Source organism: Cryptotermes secundus, unplaced genomic scaffold, assembly GCF_002891405.2.
Source record: "Cryptotermes secundus unplaced genomic scaffold, Csec_1.0 scaffold1894, whole genome shotgun sequence".
NCBI classification, from domain to species: domain Eukaryota; kingdom Metazoa; phylum Arthropoda; class Insecta; order Blattodea; family Kalotermitidae; genus Cryptotermes; species Cryptotermes secundus.
In genome coordinates this window covers 454491-476195 of record NW_019718027.1, presented here as the reverse complement: position 1 = coordinate 476195, position 21705 = coordinate 454491, and the positions used below count along the sequence as shown (strand labels likewise).

Here is a 21705-nt window from a genome sequence, read left to right as displayed (position 1 = left end):
GCCATGACAACTTTCTTCCGAACCCATTACAGTTCATTCTCGAATCATGTTGCCAGTCTTAACAACTGTCATCGTCGTCACACGAACCATGAGTGGTAAATGAATAAAGATTGCAGTATTATGCAGCACACGCAGAACAGAATCACTCAGGAGAAAGAAATTATGCACGCTGTAACTAACATTACTGCGAACTCTTCATGCACATATTCTCTGTTAAGGCGCGTCCACATTACTCGTGCTCGTGCGTCAGAAGCTTACTGCTGATATCTGTTGTGAAGAAATGCGAAGGCTTTGTATGCAAACCAGTTTGGGCGTCCATTTCGTCAGCTCCAGATCCTGATTTTCCTGCAGCAGTAAGCTTCTGACCAACGAGCACGAGTAATGTGGACGCGCCTTATGGCTGTGATACCCAAATTGGTGAGAGGTTGAAACCATATAGACCTACTGTATCGTTACGCGTGTATGTGTGTGGCTATAGACAGAGTTTGGATTGGATATTGAATTTATTGACACTTATACACACGACTCATAAGTATAAGTAATTACATTGTCACCGCTAGTCTCCACACTTCACAAATCACCACAGCAGCCGCTAAGCGTTTTCGAGCCTGTTGTGTCTTCACCAACCGTTCCCAGGCAACGGCTTCTAACAGTGGAGATCCTTCAGCTTCACACGCTCACGTCGTTACTGTCCGGCGAATATCCCGCAGATCAGCTCATTTCTTCACAGCCTTCCACACAGAACTGCTTAGCAACTGACTTTGTGCCTTGCTTGTAACATTTTAGCGCGGACCACAGAGGCTTCACTTGTTTGTGCTTCTGTCTTAACTGTGATTGCGTCCTAGAGCCACGTTTGATCATCTCGATACCTGCACCCCTAGCGGACAGTGTACGAGACATAAATTGTGTTTCAGTTGCCTGTACAGCCTTTGTTCTAGTCATTCGGTTCTACAAAGAATATTAGCGAGATGCGTGCAGAAACGCTTGTGGGTCTCGTGTAAAGTAGTCAGCAGGTCGGTCGGGTTAATTGGTGCTGGCACTCGCCGGCACAGTTATTCTTGGTTCCGGCTCCTGCGGGTCTCATGAACATAATTTTCTGCCTCTCGCCTCTGAGAGTCGTGCAACTCTTCAGAAAAAACCGTCGTTAAACATGGCCTATCTAAATGACTGAAATGACCCGACAGGTTTTCATAAACTTCACAAGAATCAGGTTCTGTGAAAGTGCATGAATTCAGTGGAGCTGAGCCCTTGAGAAGCCACAAGAATATCCCCAAATTTTTTGGAACCTGAAGGTTGATAACCATTTTTATAAGAGCCAGCGAATGGTTCCTGTCCTGAGCCAGGTGAATCCATTCTATACCACCCATTCCTCTGTCTCTGAAGTTGATATTAATATTACCTTCACACCTGATCTGTGTCGTTCTGCTGGTATCTTGTGGTTTTCCTGTATGCAGTCTTCTGTCTCACTTAATTACGTCTAGTAAAGAGTAGTTTTTTCCAACCTCATATTATTTCACCTCTCGTTGGTCCAGATGTTCTCCTCAGCACCCTTAGTATGTGTTCTCACTTTAATGTCAGAGACCAAGTTGTCCAGCCATACAAAACTACAGGCAAAATTATAGTTTTGTATATTTTAATTTTTACACGTTTAACGGGAGACGAGAAGGCAGAAGGTTCAGGACTGAACGCTAGCAAGCATTACCCGATTTAAATCTGCTCTTAATTTCCTCATGAATCAAATTTTTGATTTCTTACTGTCGTTCTGACTTTGTTCCGGGCATGGCGATGCCTGAGCGGCTTCGCAGGCGCTCCTCAGGTTTCCGAACGCACCTACAGTCTGAATATGAACCTCGTTAATGGGTAACACTGACCATAGTTCCTATGACGAAGATGTGAGACATGGCTGGCTGGAATGAGGTCACATAACTGCGTTTCGAGTTGGATGAAACTGGCATAGGATAGTGCGCAACTTCTATATCAGCAGCATTGAATTTTGGGCTTTATTACCAGCCAGTTCGTGCAGTGGTTGTACGATATTTAAAAGTTTCTCTTTCCAAGTGTACATAGGCCATCTTCAGAAGTATTTGGAGCGTAGAATTACACCATTTAGTCCGGTAGAAATCAACCAGAGTTTCGGAGGAACGTACTGCTTCTGTCTTCAGAGTAGAAAAGCAAACCAAACAGTTAGCCCGTAGGAAATATGCGGTAAGGAAAAGAGTGCATACTCTAGACCCTGACATAGAGGCGGTACATTACTTCAAAACGTCGGTGAACTTCTGCTGGATTGCACGGCGGAACATGTCAGAAGATTTTACTGTTCGTAGTCACCCTTGTGAGAAGCTCAAACCCAGCACCATCACAACTTCTGCCCTCCTGGGATCTGCTTCCTGTCCTTTCGTCGGGGCTAAAGCGGTAGGAGCTTGTAGGTGATTGTTTACCTTGGTCGGTTGTCAAGGTTAAGTCGCCCTGAAGCTATACCCACATTGCTCCACATGTGTTCATGACGTAACGTTTATTCTGGGCACAGGGACAACTTTTCCCTTTGTCTCTCCTTGTACAGTTAGTTGTGTTTGTACCTGGCCTAAACCTGCAACCTTCCCAACATCTCACACTTGCCCTTAGATTGGTCTTTGCGGTATGAATCGCTAGCTTCTCCACCCTACGCGGAAGTTGAGGTGCATTTTTAAGGTAAAAAACCGTTAGAAGAGAATCGCAGGCTGGCACCTTGAAATCCTTGCGTCCTAGTTCCCCTGTTTTTATTCCACCTCCGTCTGTATTTTTACTGGGGTCGTTTTTTAGATGGATGGGGTGGCAGGCACACCGAGGGGAGCTCTCAAGGTGGAAGAGCATAAGGTGTTTACGAAGTAGAAATTTCAGAGTCAGGTTGAATACGGATTTTATAAGAGCTCGCAAACCTACGCGAATTTTCGCTAGTGACTTTTACACATCATGATTTGCCTTCAGTTCGCGGTCTAATGGTGCCAAACTTAACTAATTTAGATGACTTTTATATTTCTAATAAATGAAAAAGCGATGTAACAGTGAGCTAGAAGGCCCGAAACTGGAAAAATCTCGCTCTACCACAGGAACGAATTACGGAGTGGTGTCACGTACCATGAGCGTAAGTTATGCAGTTGGTCACGAACGAGCGAGCATTCCTCTTCTTTAATGTATCCTCTCTTCCCAGTGAGTACTGATAATATGTTGATGTGGATTTGTGAAGTGCAGTATGTTTCATAAATGAAACGATTTACGATTGTTGTTGCGTGTTGTTCGTGGGAGGTTGTGTTAAAGGTCGGCCTCGACGTATCATTCGCTGACATGCTGGACTGGAAAGTATTGCAGGAGAAAGCATGAGAAAGTTTATGTAGCAGAATATGAAGCTTCCCGCCGAAAATTCAGAGGGTGTTTTGTTAGTTTTAGCCTGTTTTCCTTATTTAAGAATAAAATAAAAATGAAAGTAAAAATAGGTTTGAGGTCAGCTTGCTGTCTATGTGTGCATTCATCCCAACAGCCTCTGAACTCCCGAATCGCTCTTCATGTGTTTCATTCCATCAGAGGTCATTTCAGTGGAGTAGTGCTTCATAAATCCCCCTCACCAGTAATACCAACACTGAAGCGTAGACAATATACCTTAATATTATTGGAATGCCTGAGCCAGTTGTCAGAACTTGGATACGCATATAGTGCCACCTCAGGGCGCACTCACCAGCGTTCTATTTATTGACTTATTTATATATACATAATAAAGTTTGGTTCTACCTGTACCACATGCTCTGTTTCTAGTTCATCCCAGAACATGTGAATTATCGTTGAAGTACCGCATGCATGAGGCTCACGGTTGGGCTCTCGTGAACACGATAATACACAAAAAGCGGATAAATTGTTGAGTAGCTGAACGACTGTTAGCTTCTCAGGAAGGATTCTGCTCCATTCAGTTAGTTATCGGAGCACATAGAAACCAGAGTCCATACTTTCAGGCCAGGGCAGCTATACTTGACAGCGTGTCTGTCGCATGGTTTCAGCACACCAGACTGAGGATAGAGCCTAATCCCGATCGAGATACTCCATCATCAGAACCCTTTAGAACTGCGTTGCTTATCGTGCTAAATAGTCACCAAAAAAAACTGAACAGAAGTGACAGAATCTAGCCCCACAAAGCACCATGCATTTTCTACACATCATCTGCATTACATTTTGCCCATAGATTGTACTTGTATGTTCCCGTTTGATCCTCAGAGGAAACTGTGATTATTTCCATGAACTGAGTTTTGCCGTTGTAATGGAGACTATATGCCATTCCTGCGACGTAGTGACTGCAATTTTTAAAACTTAATCATATTAAACTTTTTAAATTTATGGGACATCCCTACCTACCTACCTCTCTGCCTGTCTGTCTATCTGTCTATCTATCTATCTATCTATCCATCTGTCTATCTATCTACTGGCTGCACAAACACATACTTGGAAAGACTGAAGAGGGACGAATTATACTCAACAAGCAGATCTAATACTACTGGATACATCAACGGCACGTAAAATTCAATAAACAATAAAATGAATCTTTTTTTATGTTAATCACCTCCATTTTCATGTTGTGCTGTAAGAATTATTGTCATTGTTAACTATATATTGTTAAATAAATAAACATAAAAAAATCTGTCTATCTATCTATCTATCTATCTATCTATTTGCCTCTCTATTCCTGTTACTCCAACTTGGAGCATAGGGCATCCGTGAAACGCTTCGTTTCACTTCAGTTTCTTAATCTTAGACAGTCGTTGGAACTCCTTGGGCGGGGGATCGGCCCATCACAAGGCCGCTACCTACACAGAATAAACACACACAGACATTCATGCCTTAAGTGGGGCTGGAACCCACGATCCCAGCGTTCGAGCGGGCCTTTGACCGCGCGGCCACCGGGATCGGCTGTGGGGCGTATTGTTTTCAGTATGATCAGTTTGGTAAGGATGCCAGAGATGCAGACTTGTGATTATTTGAGTTAGAAACAAATGGAGTGGCAGGATGTTGGGAATTTATTACTCCGGTAAGTCCACTTGAGGATGCTGCTAATGACTTCGGCTATGTGGTTATGTAGCGTTGAATGATGCTTTTTTTTTATTGCTAGTGGGGTGGGACTAAGTCCCTTGTACTGCAGCCACTTCTGGCCTATTGTACCAGCCACAGATGATAGGTGAGGGTGATTGTGGAGCAATTGGTGGAATGAAGATCGGCAGGGGAAACCGAAGTACTCAGAGAAAACCTGCCCCAGCACCACTTTGTCCACCACAAATCCCACTTGACCTCTGAATGATGTTACTACAGTCAATAATTAACTTGGGTTGGATGTGCAAAGAGACAGTCATGGGCTAATTTTAGGGTAGTATTTATATATTTGCTCGGAGAGATTGAGGAAAACCATGAAGAAACTTAGGATTGTTGTCTGTGTCCCTGCCGGAATCTAACCAGGGACTTTCGAATAAAAGTTAGAGGCGTTACAGCGTGATGGAAACCGCCTAGTTCAGCTGCCCTGATTGTGTTTAATGTTGTTCAACAAAGTAACTTGCGTGGACTCTTAAGTACTTCAGACGTTTCTCTGTTACGTAACACTTGCAGATTTGTTGGCGACTTGAAGTGATACCATCTTCTCGGGCGATCAGTCATGTCAATTCGGAGCAAGAGTTCAGCGTTTCGGAGACTGTCGCACTCTCTCCAGATTTCTCTTCATGTTTTCATCATCTATTCACTTGTTGACTCCTGGTTCGATGCTTGTATTTGATGAAGCACCGCGAGATATTGCCCGCCGTAGAGATGGACTTCTTCAGGTTGTCTTCTTGGAGACAGCTCAGTCTACTCTTGTTCAGGTTGTCTTGGAGACAGCTCAGTCCACTCTTGTTCAGTTCTTGTCTTGGAGACAGCTCAGTCCACTCTTGTTCAGTTCTTGGAGACAGCTCAGTCCACTCTTGTTCAGGTTCTTGTCTTGGGAGACAGCTCAGTCCGCTCTTGTTCAGTTCTTGTCTTGGAGACAGCTCAGTCCACTCTTGTTCAGTTCTTGGAGACAGCTCAGTCCACTCTTGTTCACTTCTTGTCTTGGAGACAGTTCAGTCCACTCTTGTTGAATTCTTGTCTTGGAGACAGCTCAGTCCACTCTTGTTCAGTTCTTGTAGTGACAGAGTATTACCGTAGTAACTCTATACCACCTGCTTTAACATTAAAAGACTACATTTTGCGCACAGAATATATTTTTGTGTTTCATATGACATAATAGGCATTATTTTCATGAACATTCTGTTTTATTTGAAGTATGAATTGAGTTCTTAAATGTCTGAAGGAGTCCAATTCCCAACACTGTCTTCTTTGTAACCAAGCTTTAACAGAAGGACGAGGCGGGCACTGTCTGGGGACCTTCGAAGCCGATGATATTTCAGTCCCCCCTTCCGGTAAAATTTAGTATCTGTCAGTACACCCTCCGCGGTCTCATATCTCTCCCCCCCCCAGACTTGAAAAGGTTACGGTTTAATTGGTGACTTAAACTAGATATAATTGACTAGTAAACACGAATTGTGTGCAAATCATTAATCCTGATCGAAGTTTCAGTTGCCCTGCCAGATGCGTCGTCTCTCTGAAGATCACCTTGAAAGTCGATTTGACCTCTCGCTCTGTGATTTCATTCCAGAGGTTGGCAGTACTGTTGTTTGTTTATTGGGATAGGAGTCAACTGTAAACGCGATATTGCCGTCGTCATTGTACGCCTTACAGCAAATAAGTATGTGTCAGTTGACGTTGCTTTGGCCGTTCACACGATACTGCTCGTGTGGAGCGTCACATTTGTTAGACTGTTCGTGGCTTCGCCCGCTCGTCCTTCTGACGAGTATAGTGTAAGTGAAGACGTTAGATTGGTTAGAATCAGGGGCCGCCGGATTTTGATTTTCCGAATGAATATCGACTGTATAGTTTGGAAAAATAATTTTGGTGGCTTTGGCAACAGTGGGGCTTATGTCGGGATGGCCACACGTGAATCACACAGTAGGAACTTGGAAGTTCCCCTAAATAGTGTTTAAAACTACAGCTCGTACCTCGCAGAAAACACACTGATTATCCTCTTGAAAGACCTGATTAATGCTGGTTAAAGAAATAATCGCAGTTTAATGTGAGAATCATACGAAACAAAAATACACAGTGTGGGCAAAAGAAAAAGCCGTTGAGTAGCAGAGTTAAGAGATACGCGAAGTAACCACCGTGCTTTAAAGGTCTGGCGCAAGTACTCGTGTACACAGCAGAACAGCGTGTACTTCACATCCCAGATGAGAATGTAATGCCACAGTAGGATCCCATTTCCTGTTGGCTTAGGTAAGTATCGAAGTGCACATGGAACATCTGATCTGTACGGAAAACACACTTCTCCGCTCTTTGAGAGAGCTGTGACTACACTTTATTTAGTCGTGTTCGGTAATTCGAAATTTTCATCAATTCACACTACTCCTTGCCACTGTTAACACTAATTATCCAGGTTTTATTCCACGTCTAGTAACCTGTATAACGCGAGTAAGGAACGAATGTCCACCTAACATTGTCGTTGCAGTACGTCCGTGTGTTTAATGGACCCTGGACTGTTTCGTACAAAAGTTTTAGCCGCTAGTGACGTGTTTGCATTTGACCCTTACTGTGTGCTTTCGAGACAGTAAATCGTGTCATAGGCTCGGCCTCCTGAAGAGTAAGCATAGCTTTGCGGACCAGAATGTTGCGGCCAACACACTTATCCGCCGTTATAGAGTCGCAGTACTTGTACTCTCAACAAACCGTCGTCCCGTTGGTCTAGAAACTAGACTAGGCTCTCATTGCAAACTTCGCACTTGGCTTTCGTAAGATTGCATACTGACGTCATGACGTGCCTCAGGGAAGCAACTTCTTAGTTCGTATGTCCATATGTAGCAGGCCGTGGAGACGTCGAGGCTGCCATATTTTCTAGACAGTCGACTTACATATGGCGGTGAGGTTGTCATCCTTACGCGCCGGCCGGCTGCCCTTTACCCCCAGGAAGATTCCTGGTACTCATTTCTCTTAGAGGCTGAGTCGACCCCAGGTCCATAGTGCGGCTGGAAGGGTTGCGTCAATTGAAAAATCCAGTGACCTCATCTTCCGGCTGGATGATAGATGTATTTTGGGGACTTTAGGGGTTGGCGTAGCTGTGTCCATCTAGACTCGTATTGTGTAGTTGCTGAGTTCAAATCTCGGCTTCAGCACCGGATATCCTGATAGTACCCCCAAGCAAATGTTGTGATGGTACCTCGGATAGGCCGAACCGCATTCTTCCCAGTCCCTTCTAATTCTCCAGCCGCCCCGTTACTCGACGCCATGTTGTCTGGTCACACATAGAAGTGGTCCACAGTGTCTTATGGTACACCCTGTAGTGAAACTGGAGATCCTTTGGAATTCGGTGACTGCGAGGAAGGGATTTTTTAGTGGCGGTATGGAAGAAAAAAAAAAGAATTATATTTCCTCTTTCTATGCTGCAGCAGTCGACCTGATGGAGGGGTGGAAGGGGGACCTCAGGGGCATGGGAATAAGTTTTCAGGTGCAAAATTTCGCCTTTTTAGTGCAGCAGTTTTATTTTCCTCATATATATTCATAAATTGGGACAGATAAGGACTGTTATTGAGGTAGCAGTGATTAATGGAACCGACTTTTATAAAGGGAGTCTCTTTTTTTTAAGGTTTATTCGTGTTGTCCGCTTGATTGAATTCAATGAGTCTTTAAGAGGACTTTTTAACGGATTTTCCAAGACAGGATTATTTTATGAAATCTCCTCAGTTGTGGACAGGTACTAAGTTCTCCTGATGGGCACAAAGTGTGTGTGTGCGCCTGCGTGCGTATTAGTGCCCCCTCCCCCCATCAAAAGAGTTACTGTCACTGGTGAATGTTTAAATGCATAAACCGATCGTCGTCACGAACTTTCACCCCTTGGGTGCTGAGATTTCTTGACTATCCCGGGTCTAGTCAAGTGGGATTTGTGGTGGACAACATGGCCCTGGGGCAGGTTTACTCCGAGTACTTCGGTTTCCCCTGCCAGTCTTCAGTCCACCAACTGCTCCACAATCACCCTCACCTATCATCTGGGACCGGTACAATAGGCCAGAAGTACAAGGGACTTAGTCCCACCCCACTAGAAATAAAAACAATATTTGTCTCTAACATAACCTAATCCTACTTGACCTAGCATGTGAAAGAACGCACAGTTCTCACAGCGGCGACTGTTTGATCCTCTGGGCTCGAACGACCTGTAGTCCAGTAGAAATCCGCCGACGTTTCGGAGGAACCTACTGCCTCCATCTTTATAATCGAAGAATAAACCACCATATTACTGGTTTCTTGGTAGGCTTATTATTCGACCCTGAAGATGGAGGCGATATGTTGCTTCGAAACCGTACTACGTGGCGTTATAACTCAGAAAATAGTACTCTCTGACCTATATGTGTCTAACCCAACGCATTGTAACCTCTCTTAACCTAACACAGCATAAATTGACGTGTCAGAGGGCGCAAAGGGAGAGTTAACCTCGCTTTTGCTGTGTGTTATGTTCGCAGCCATAAACAGTTATCTGTACTTTGCAAATACTGTTCGCACTTCCACTTGATTATTATGGAATGTGGTGATGGTGCAAACTCAGCGTCTTCTGGAATATATCTCCTTCGTGATGACAGTAGATTGAAATGCGTTACATTTTTAATTTAGAATCAGTGGAGCTTGTCTGACAGCATTAGGTCTGTATAGAAGTTTCAGTGCTCGTTGCCTCAAAAGCAGTTCGCTCTGTTATAAATCTGGTGTATATTTATTAATTTAACGCTTCTCTTATATTTATTTATTTATGATAGATTTATTTAGCGACTTGATAGCTCAGAACATGCAGTGGCTAATGGTAGGATGATTAATAAGTTATGGATTTTAAACATGTGGAGAGAAGTGATCATGGACTCATTTTAGGTACTATTTCTGGAGTTGCCTGGAGGGACAAGAAATTTCAGTCAATATAGCTTCTAACAGAGCTGAGATTTGAACAGGGTACCCTGCGAATACGAGGCCCGGGTGCCAATCACAAGACTATTTGACTCCGGACGTTGTCTCCCACCGTCGAGTATAGTGGCTGCACTGTTTCTATTTTACGCTCTTTGTTGTTAATATATTTCTTCAGATGGCAGAGATTGTTCCTTCTGTCTATCAGAAACGCCTAATATTATATTCGCCGCAGTGATGTAAGGATATTCTGATAGTGGTGAGTGCTATGACGTCAGAGCGGGGCAGTCCCACTCTGGTCTTATCGTTAAGGAAGCAGCAAGGATATGTTCTGTGCCTTTTTAAAACGAGGTCACAAGATTTTCCCCTCAGGGACATAAAAAAGCAGGTTTGTTAGGGGTGCAGGAACACAAGGGGATGAAACAGGTTTCCTCTCGTGAGGGTGACTATCCCATTATTTGGAGTTTTTTAATATAAGGAACGAAATAATAGCCGGTTACTTGGGCTGAGGATGCGCGGTGCTTCCCGAGTTCCACTGGCTAACAAAGACAGGCTTCCCTCTTATCGTGCTCACAGATAAATAAATATTTTCGTGGGAAATTATTTTTGGGGCATAAAAAGATGTTTCCATGCGCAGGAAGTCGGAACTGCCTCAAGAGGAGTTAATTTACATTTCTCGGCCCTGCAGCGTGACATATGGTTACCAACGCAACAAAACGTAGCGATGTTATGGAAGAATGCTCTGGGAGGTTGGGAGAAACATCTGTGCTCTTGTACAGAGACAGTTGCTTTTGAAAGACAATATTCAAGGGGACCGCTAAGTTACGGCAGTGTTGCGCTTGCTGATTTCAGTTTGGAGTCCAGTTAACCGTCAGATTTGCTTGATGGCCGGAACATAAAGCTCAAACCAAACGTCAGCAGAGAATATTGTGAATGGTTGGATGATGGTGAACAGTGAGTTGGAGAGAGGAACTGAGGAAGACCTTAGGAAAAGGGCCGTATCCCGGCCGATTACAAGTAAGAAGCCCTGCGGTTTGTGCCAACTTAAATTCCACATCTTGCTGATATGCTCGTTAAAGGATTGGCATTGCAGCTCATTGTATGAGTTCTGGCCTTCTTGTGGGGGGAGGCACTATGCTACAAGCCTGAAAGTCGCGGGTTCGAATCCCAATGAGGTTACACTGGATTTTCGAATTGACCTAATCCTTCCAGCCGCACTATGGCTCTGGATTCGACTCAGTCTCTTAACAGAAATGAGTACCAGGGATATTCTTGGGAGTAAAGCGCGGCCGGCGCGTAAGGCTAGCGACCTCACCGCCATCTGCGAGTCTTATGTTCTAGAATATGTGGGAGCTTCGACTTCTCACAACCCTATGGGCCTTCACGGCCTATTAGAGGGACAGTTTTACCTTTTTTGTGTGTCCTTGTGGAGGTGCAGCTTCAGAGCTCCGTGTCTTTCGAGGCTGGACGAAGGTGAGGTTTTCTTTGATGAAGGTGAGCGATCTTCACGACCTGGCCCCATAACTTCAAGGGAAAGAGCCCCCTCTTCCATTTGACTGGAGGGTGGATGGATTCTAATGCTAGTCAGGATGCAGTAGGGGTAAAAGTGTGTTCACGATCGCTGGGAATCGAACCCCGATCCTCTGCTCCATTCTGTAGCCCAGTTACTATTCTGTCTGGGCTACCCAACTCACAGGAATTTGCACAGGCATACAGACCGCTGTAATATACACGTAGTATGTATAATCAAGATTTGAGACAGTTTTCAGTATTGCTCTGCTCAGTGAATTACGGACAAAACTGAGTTGTATGTGCACCGCTGGTTGTGTGCAACATACGAACATCCGGTTACGGGAGATGCAGAGAAACTGATCACAGTGGCCGGCCGCGCGGTCCAAGACATGAACCGTGGGTTCGAATTCCACTCGAGGCATGGATGTCTGTGTGCGTTTATTCTCTGTATAGGTAGCGGCCTTGCGACGGGCTGATCCCCCGCCCAAGGAGTCCTACAGACTGTGTATAAGGTTAAGAAACTGAAAAAGTGGCCAAGGTCCACAAGGGATGTAGAGCCATAGGTAGGTAAAGATGCACAGAATTTCATGAGACTTATTTTGGAAGTATTTACTGCTCTAGCCATGAGCTCGTTTCCAGTCTGTTCTGGCCCCGGAATACTCATTCATTACTTGCTGCATAATTAGCTTTGCTTTCATCCGGCTTCAGCTGCGAGGTGTGATGTAAGTTGGCCAGTCGGCAGCCCTCCATGTATTTAGACTGTTACATACCTACTTAGCAAGGCAGTTAGTTGGTCAATTACGTAGCTGTTTAATTATTTATGTAATTAACGTGTGAGGTCTGAATGGGGCAACGTCTGTTTATGCATAACTGTACACTTCCAAATGCGAGTGATGTGATAAACATTTTATTTTTGCGCCGTTGCTGTCTCCTAATGATTGACCTGGCGACATCTGCATTTGAGCGTCGCAGAATATGGGAATCTGAAATGTCTCTCTCTCTGGCTCTACAGCCTTTTGGACCTTGGCCCCCTTTTTCACTCTCTTAATCCTATACAAAGTCAGTAGGACTCCTTTGACCGGGGATGAGCCCCTCATTAGGCCGATACATACACACAAAACAACACAAACAGAATAAACGCACACACATTCATGCCTTAAGTGGGATTGGAACCCACGATCCCAGCGTTCGAGCGGGCGAAGACAGTTCATGCCGTAAACCGTGCGGCCACTGTCATCGGCAGTTAAAATCCACTTGAAATTGAAGGCACATAGAGGTGCCAGATTAAAGCACGTTTTTTTGTGATGCTAACACGAATAGACACGATGGACGCTGTTCAGTCAGCGCTGCTGCTGCTGCTGCTGCGGGCACAGTCCTGAAGGCGTCTTAATCAAGTGACACAGGATTCCCGCTCCAGGGTTGCCACACCACTCTACGTAGCATCTCGAAAACAGTACCAGTATTGAAATGATGGAAGTATATATAGCTCATACATTCCTAACCTCGGTACTAAGGCCGCGCCATAGCTCAAGTGGTTAGTCGCTGGCTTCCCACCGCGGCGCCCCGGGTTCGATCCTGGGTCTGGTCAAGTGGGATTTGTGGTGGACAAAGTGGAGCTGGGGCAGGTTTTCTCCGAGTACTTTGGTTTCCCCTGCCAATCTTCATTCCCCCAATTGCCCCACAATCACCCTCACCTATCATCTGGGTCTGGTACAATAGGCCAGAAGTGGCCGCAGTACAAGGGACTTAGTCCCACCCCACTAGCAATAAAAGAAACCTCGGTACTAGATTGAGATGAGTGGTCAGCTTCAGGCTCTAGCCGCTTGTTCCTGGGTAAGGGGATCCTATAGCGCGTCCTCACCAGTAGATGGGTGGCTGGAAGGGCACACAGGCTCTCGGAACGCGACGAAAAAGAGAAATATCTATCATTTGCCTGAAATCGAACTGCAGTTCCCCGGGAATCCGGTCTGTAGCCAAGTTACTATAGTGATTGAGATTTTCCGGCTAAATAGATTGCGTTATGCATTGAATATCCGAGCTGCATAACGGGATGTGTTGTTTTCGTGTGACGAGCCTTTTTAATAATGTATTCACAAGAGGTGGATAAAGAGAGTGAACAAGAGAGACCTGGGGGGGGGGATCGGCATGCTGCGTCTGCGAAACCACTTATCGAATGTCTGTGAAGTTTAGTGTGGATGGGCAAAATCTAAGGTGTGTCAAATTTACTTTCAATCTGTATTAGTTTCTCTGTTGTTTGCCTGTGTGAAGTCTTGTCAGACTGCACTCAGTTACAGCGTTACTACGACGACTGCCATCTAGGGTGTGACGCCGTGTAGTCCAGTAGTTCACGATCGTTTCGGAGGAACGCAGTACCTCCATTTTCAGGATCCAAGATATGCCAAAGAAGCGACTAGCAAACGGCAAGCAGATCGATGTCGACTCTGATAATGGAAGCAGTGTTTTCCCCCGAAAAGTTTGTGAAATTCTACCGAACCACACAACCTCACATCGCAGAAGGGAACATGAAGGAGAATCCGTTCGGGAAGACACACGGGGCGTCCCAGTGACCTGGGACATTTGCTTGCGGTGTGTGTGACGTTTAAAATTTCGGTCCTCTGGAATATAACGGTGTTTAATTTCATAGGTGGGTAGTAACTTTCGGAGGAAAGACCCGAAGATGGACACATCACCATGCTCAGAAACATCGGGCTCCACGGCATAGCATCCCAGAAAACCGCACAGAACCTCGTGTAGGCCCGCATAACAAAGCTACATTTGTGACTAACTTTGAACACAGACGCAGAGAGGCAGCCCTTCACCAGTTCCTGACGTGGGCATTGAGGAGGGGGGGGGGTGCATGGCCACCACCGCGCGTTACATACACACACCCACAGCCGGCCGGAACAAGATGATGACGAAACTGCACGCCTCTTCCAACTCACAGTCAGTTACTTTACCGACTGATCCATACCGGCTTACTGTTCGTTACACATGAGGTGTGTGTGTATGGGGAAATGAACCCATTAACACAGATTTGTACGAGTGATGTTTGTGTGGTTTTATGTTTCCCGCTCCAGTCACGTGCCCCTGGCTGTGTTTGAGATCATCTCCCGACCAAGGAGCAGTGTTTGTTTGTGACAGCAACAGAATATCAGAGGTTCAGAGGGAGAAGGCTGAAGTGCCTCGTGTGTGCTGGGCGCGTGCAGACGGTGACGAATGCCTCGAGATCTCGCACGATATGGACGTGTTCACACTTTCAGTCTAATTATCGCGTCTGGCTAAAGTCTCAGCCCGTGTGGAAGCAGCGACTGTAATCGGCCTTGATACTTGTTTATTGCAGCCACAGATCAGGTCGTGGCGTTTCGTCCAGTTCTCGGACCTGGTTCTTACCCGCAAGGATGTGTCATTCGGCTGATGAGCAGTACAATTGTAGTTGTAGGGTCTGAGGTTCTCAAAGCGTCGACTGCAAAGAGCACTGCCTTCACGGTTGTGCCGCCATCTCGTCCGATAAAAATGTACCGACGTTTCGGATGAATGCACTGCCCCATCATCTGGGCTGAAGGATAAGCAGATTGCTGTCGTCCGGGGTATGACACCGCGCAATGTGGCATAACATTACCGACGTTTTGGAGGAACCAGTAGATTGGTAAGTTGCGATTAGGAAGATATATGGTACTGACATCCAATTGAAACAAGAAGCGGTAGCGTAGTTGGTTGAGGCACTATGCTACAAGCCGGAAGTTCGCGGGTTCGATTCTAGATGGGGTAATTGGATTTTCCAATTGACCTAACCTTCCAGCCGCACTATGGATCTGGGCTCGACTCAGCCTCTAACAGAAATGAGTACCAGTAATCATCCTGGGGCTGAATGGCGGCCGGCCGGCACGTAAGGCTGACAACCTCACCGCCATCTGTGAGCCGACTGTCTAGAAGATATGGGAGCCTCGGCTTCCTGTTACAGGAATAGCTTTTTTTAGTGAGAGCCAGTTCGTTTTGGAAGGAGAGAGAAAGAGCCAGAAGTCGTAAGCCATATTAGAAGAAGAAGAAGAAGAAGATGGTGATGAAGACGACGATTACTAAGGCTTGGTTTTCTTGTGACCGCTTCCTGCTACTTGCTTTCTTTGTTTTGGATTAATTTTCTATCGCGAAGATGGAGGCAGTTCGTTCTTTCCAGACGTTGCTAAACTAAGAAATTACGCAGCGTCACATCTCAGAAGACTAGAAGCCCTCTGAATTCAGCGCTGAATTCTTTGAATCGGTTTCGATGTCCATCCCGTCCCTTGAACCCACCCGGCGCTGCAAGGCCATGCTGATCAGCTGATCGTCTCTGCTAGATGCAGACTAGACACGGCACTAGACACTAGTTCACCTTGATGAGCGGACCTGGACCACTATGAGTTGGCACAGCTGTTCTCACGTCAGCCATATTGGCTTCGTGGTTTCCTTCCGGTTAATAGATATGTGAATGTCATGGGATACTAAGGTTCTTACTCGGTGACTCTGAAGAGTGACACCATGCAGTTCCACCAGACTTCACGACGTCACATCCCAGAAGATAGTTCTCTCTAGTTCTTCATTTTGTCTTTAAGAACAGCTCTATGCCGTTAGAGACCTCAAGACCCTTTTTCTCGTGTCTTCATGATCTTAGCCGTGTTGGTACAGTACAGACTGCAGGGTCCCAGAATATGGAAGCTGGAGTTTCCTCCAAGACATTGGTATCTGCCTGCGAAACTACACGGCGTCACATCGTGGGAGACCGTAATGTTGAAATTTCTGCCCACGAGACCCTCGGATTTATATAAGAAACTGAGCGCGACATGGCCGGGCATCATCTGCGACTTTCGAACGTCCTTGAGAGAATTTCTGGACCCAGTTATGAACCGCTTTACGCGACAAACCTTTGCCTCCGCAAACAGGAAACATTTCTTTATGAATATTCTTTGCATTGAGTCCTTTTGCCAACAGAAAACGCACAACGGAACGATGATCATGGTAATACACCCCTCATACGGTCGCCATTTTGACTACTGAAACCAGCCTCTTAACATGCGCGTCTGCTACGTAGAGTGTCATGAAGCTGGACTGTGCGTCCTCTACGGCTGTACATGTGTCTCACTAGCGCCTGAACAGCTGTTTTGCGTCTTTCTGTACATGCGTGTACACGTGTCTCACTAGCGCCTGAACAGCTGTTTTGCGTCTCTCTGTACATACGTGTACATGTGTCTCACTAGTGCCTGAACAGCAGTTTTGCGTCTGTCTGTTCACGCGTGTACATGTGTCTCACTAGCGCCTGAAGAGTTGTATGTTTTGTTCATATTCGGCATGTGAGAATGCATAGGTCTGTGTCCAGTGAAGCCCCAGACAGGACAGTAACGGTATGAGCGAGCACTAGGGGCCCGTATGTTTGCGCAAAGCGTACGTGTCCTGGCTTGTATAATCAGCTAGTAACAACGGCCAGCCGAACAACAGCCGATTGCTTTTCCAAGGTAACTTAGTCAAGGGCAGTCGTGTATGAGAAAGCACGTGCGATGCCTGCACCGATTGTTTTTAGAGTTTACTAATGCAGGGTGTCCGTAAAGTTGCTCTCCGCTCTGTTCTTGTACAAGTCACGAATTGATTTGTCGATGAGTGAGTTGTTTTTTCGTACTCTTCTCTTAACAGGGAGCCCGGATAGCGCAGTCGGTATAGCGACTGGCTACGAGGTCGGAGTTCGAATCCCGCTAGGGTCAAGAAATTTCTCTTCTCCACGTTGACCAGATCTGTTCTGAGGCACACCCAGCCTCCTATCCAGGGGGTACCGGGGGCTCCTTCCCCGGGTGTGACGCTGACCACTCACCTCCAACTAGTGCTGAGGTGAAGAAAATGTGGATCTATACATTCACTCACCCATACGCCTTCATGGCGTAGAGCTTAAATAGTTAAGCACAGGGACAAATTTACATTTTACCTTACCTCTTCTCGTAATTTTACACTTGGATCCCATGTGACAGGTCTTGGTTTCCTTGGCGACGCCGTCAGTACCGCAGGCTAGGTAACGTCGAATGACAGGACGCTGAATAATGAATTTCAAAGGATTTGGAAGGAAGCGATTGTGGCCTAATTTGTGGTACTATTCTTGAAATTTCCAGGAGTTACTGAGAAAAAACTTGACAGTCAATCCAGTCGATGCCCCCGGGCTGAGAGAACCGGCCACCTTTCGAGCACGAGGTGTTAGCATTACCGCCTGAACCATCGTGAATGGGGTCTACTACCGTAAGTTTTTGAACATCCGTTATCAGCGGTGTTGTGCAGAAAGAGAGTAAAGTTCCGATTATCGAAAAACAATTACGTAGGGACTTACGGGTGAGAGCCTGTGTACTGTCTTGTACATACAGATCATTGTGCGGCGACATAGGACCGTCTTCTCTGCTCCAAACACCCGTGCGGAACTGTTCATGGGCATTTCTGTTACACGAGGCTACAAGGAGCAACCTTGATTGACAAAGATGGCGTAGAGCCGTAATGTAGAAGGCCACGTGCTCAGGAGACAACTATGAGGAAGTGACTGGGCAGACGGAGTCTAGACAGACCTAGAACCTTGGACAGCTCCCTCAGCTCCCNCGCCATGGCCGTTGAAAGGCAGGGGACTCTCAAGGTAAATATTAAACAAGAATCATGTAATTTGGCAACTGTGCCTCGTCTGGAATGAATCGTTGATTACAAACAGAAATGAAAGTTGGACAAATATTGAATCTGTCTAGCCCAGACATCGCTGTCTGAAATGGCTAAAGTAAACTGTCCAATTTTCATCTGATATCTACACCGCAGAGCATTGTCATCGGCTAGGTCTCGGTACGTTCTATCATCACTATATATCTGACTGCTGTCCACGTTATACTTACGTATTGTCATCACTACGTGCCTCATCCACTTCACATTTCCGCATTGTCATCGCCTTATTCCTGGCTGTGTAAGTGTGTAATCGGGTGTAGACATGTCCATGTTTCGAGAAGTGTTTTCTTTCCGTGAGCACTGCTGGACTGATAAAGAAACGTTAACTTTCATGTGCCTGCATCTCCTACGCCATTTGATGATGGATCATTGTGGCAGAATTGTAACAGAGATTCCTAACACAGACCGGCTCAGCGTCCGTTCAGCCTAAATCCGAACGTTGTGTCTTCCTCTGGTTGCAGCACGTTCTCTTCGCTTCCCAGCTACCTGGAACCGAGTGCCGGACGTTGCAGTTAGCCGCCTCGGCGACAGGGCGACCCACTAGTGAACAGAAAGTGTAGTTGGGATTTAACCTAAAATCAAAGGGCGCACAGATATCTGTTTCAGGAGGAAAGTTGGCGACCATTCTGATGAGCAGCACCAGTCATCCTTGCAGATCCTGCAAATAGTCTTAACTCATATTAACAGATACCGCTCTTACCTCACAGAGAACACATTGCGTATCAATTCCAAGAATTACCCGGTTAATACTGTTTACGGAAATTATTGCTGTTCATTCTGAGAATCATATGGAACGGAAAATACAGTGTGTGGGGAAAATGCAGATACGGTAATTAAGTGTAAGTATTCCTGTAACAGACCGTGGAGGCCCATAGGGTTGTGAAAGATCGAGGCTCCCACATCTTCTAGACAGTCTGCTCACAGATGGCAGTGAGGCTGTCAGCCTTACGCGTAGACCACCCTTTACCCCCAGGAAGATTCCTGGTACTCATTTCTGTTAGCGGCTGAGTAGACCCCAGGACCATACTGCGGCTGGAAGGGTTATAGGTGAAAAATCCAATGACCTAATCGGTAGTCGAATCCACGACCTTCTGGCTTGTAGCATAGTGCCTCAGCCAAATACGCTGTCCATATTTTTAGACATAGCTGTCCTCATCAGAATGTGCTGTAGATTTCGTCGAGTCCGCTGAGATACGCACTTTGAGTGTTCATGGGTTACAGCAGGGCCTTAGTTACGGTTCATTACCCTCCCTCTCTCAGTGCAGCTGCAAACACTGCCCCGTTACTCTTTGACGTATTTCTCCTCACTGCTCACGTGCAACTCAGAGGCCAGGACTGTCCTCCAACCGTTTGACAGGATGCCCCTTTTTCGATTTTATCCAAATCTGCATGCCTCCCCCCCCCCTTTTAATTTTATTGTCGGATAAATATCACATAAGCACTGACGTTTATGTTATTGTTTATATTCAGTTGATTCGTAATTACTCCTTTGCCAAAGGAAAACTATTCAAAATTTTGAGCTGAGAGCGCTGCGCGACCCCGTTTTATTTGTCAGTGGATAGCTGCCAAGATGACAGTAGAAACTGTCGCTCTTGATGCACCTAATAATGTGGTAGTTTGTGCCACATATTCCAGCTAAACGCGCACCAACTGTCTGTCCTCTTACAAGATCGGACAAGTCTCCCGTTTTGCGATTCTTCCACACGAACTGTCACCCAACATAATTGCTAATGCACTTACACGAGCACTACAGAGTGTAAACAAATTGAAGAACCTTCACTGTTACCAACTGAAGTAGCCAACACAATCCCCCCCCCCCAATNCAATTTCTTGGTGTTTCTATTATTTTGTTCACCCCCTGTATATGTCAGTATGTGGGAATGTTGCTTATATTGTCACGGATGTGGTTGTGATTATAGACGGGATTTGGATTGCTAATCGGATTTACTGACCTATGAGAGATCCATGACTACAAGTGATTATAAAAGTTTCAATAATTCACACACTTAAGTCTTCTCAGGCTGCCGTGTCTTCAGCAGTTTTCTGGTAACGGCTTCCAACAGAGGACGTTCCCCTCCTGACCCTGTGTCTCAGCTACAGCAACTCTCGACTTGCCCTACTTATCACATCTCGTCATTGACCACGTAGAAAACATAATTGTATCCAGTTATTGCCGTGGAAACATGAGTAAGGACTGTCTTTTGGCTTGACATTCTTGCCTTGAGCAAGTATGCAAGTATGCATGCTACTGTGTTGCTTTGCGCATTAGTCACCGTGGTACACTGCATTGTTTGCATATGCATAACTGTGTGTATATTTCAGTGTTGTCTTATCTAGACTGCGGTGAAGGCGGCAAGGTGCTTTTAATTTATTATTAAACATTTTTTGAAGTCAGGGACTGCGACAGCGTCGGTAAACAATGTAGAGACAGGACTCCTAAAGCTTGAATGCTTCCCGAGTGTGACGCTATCGCAGTTTTCTTCAGATCCTCCGTCACTTGCAGGTCACAACGCAGAAGGTAATGTGACAGACGAAGAGATAAATTAGCATGTGACCGGGCCTGACCCCGCCACAGCGACGCCTTCCTCTCTCACGAACCCGCCTGATGACCTACACACCGCCCCCGAAATGGGGGCGAGGCTGCCCGGTGTCGGGGTTTCCGCGGAGTCGGTTGCTGCTGAACTGCCTAAGCAGCGCGCGATGTAGGCGTGTAGGTCAAGGTAAATGGTCAGCTTCACGCTCTGGCTGTTTTTCAGCCTGTCATGTTGGTCGGCCCTGAGAAAAGCTGTCGTGCCTGAGGCTCAAATTAGGTTATGCCCCCTCCTTTTGATTACCCCTCGGCACTGAGTGTCTGAGCTATCAACTTCTTTACATGAACCGTCGTACACATTGGTAGTACGCAAAATATCAGGAGTGCAACCTGTTATATAGACTGGGTTAGCAGGAAGTAAGGGGAAGTTGTCAGCTTCATGAAGCTGATAGTTGTCCAGCAAGCAGTTCGCTATCGTTTATGTTAAACGGAATATCAGTGACCGTGTTTACAAGAACCCGCCCGCCACTGGACCCGGTTCTTAGCCCAGTTGCTTCCCCGATCTCTGCAAGACGCGTCCCATGCATGAAGACTGTTCTCACACTAGCACACTTGTCTGGCCACAGCTTGTGTTTCAGCCTGGTGTCCAGCTGTCGCACAAATTACGCGTTACCCTCATACCGCATGTACGCTCTAGCCCTGCGCCTAATAAAATCATTTCCAGGCTGTCAGTAGTTACATTCTCAATTTCGTTAGAACCGGTTTCAAGCGAACGAATAGATACAAGACTAGGCTTGACTTTAGTCGCTGGCTTCCCACAACGGAGGCCCGGGTGCGAGATGTCAGGTCATGTGGGATTTATGGTGGATAAAGTGGCACTGGGGCAGGTTTTCTCCGTGTAGTTCGGTTTCCCTTCTGTTTTTCATTCCACCGACTGCTTC

The 21705-nt window shown here is 46.0% G+C and overlaps 1 protein-coding gene across 14 annotated transcripts in view; it reads left to right on the top strand.

Annotated features, from left to right (window-relative positions):
- The window catches only part of LOC111863799, a 512607-nt gene that overhangs the window by 356606 nt on the left and 134296 nt on the right, over positions 1-21705 (top strand). The window lies entirely within an intron of this gene.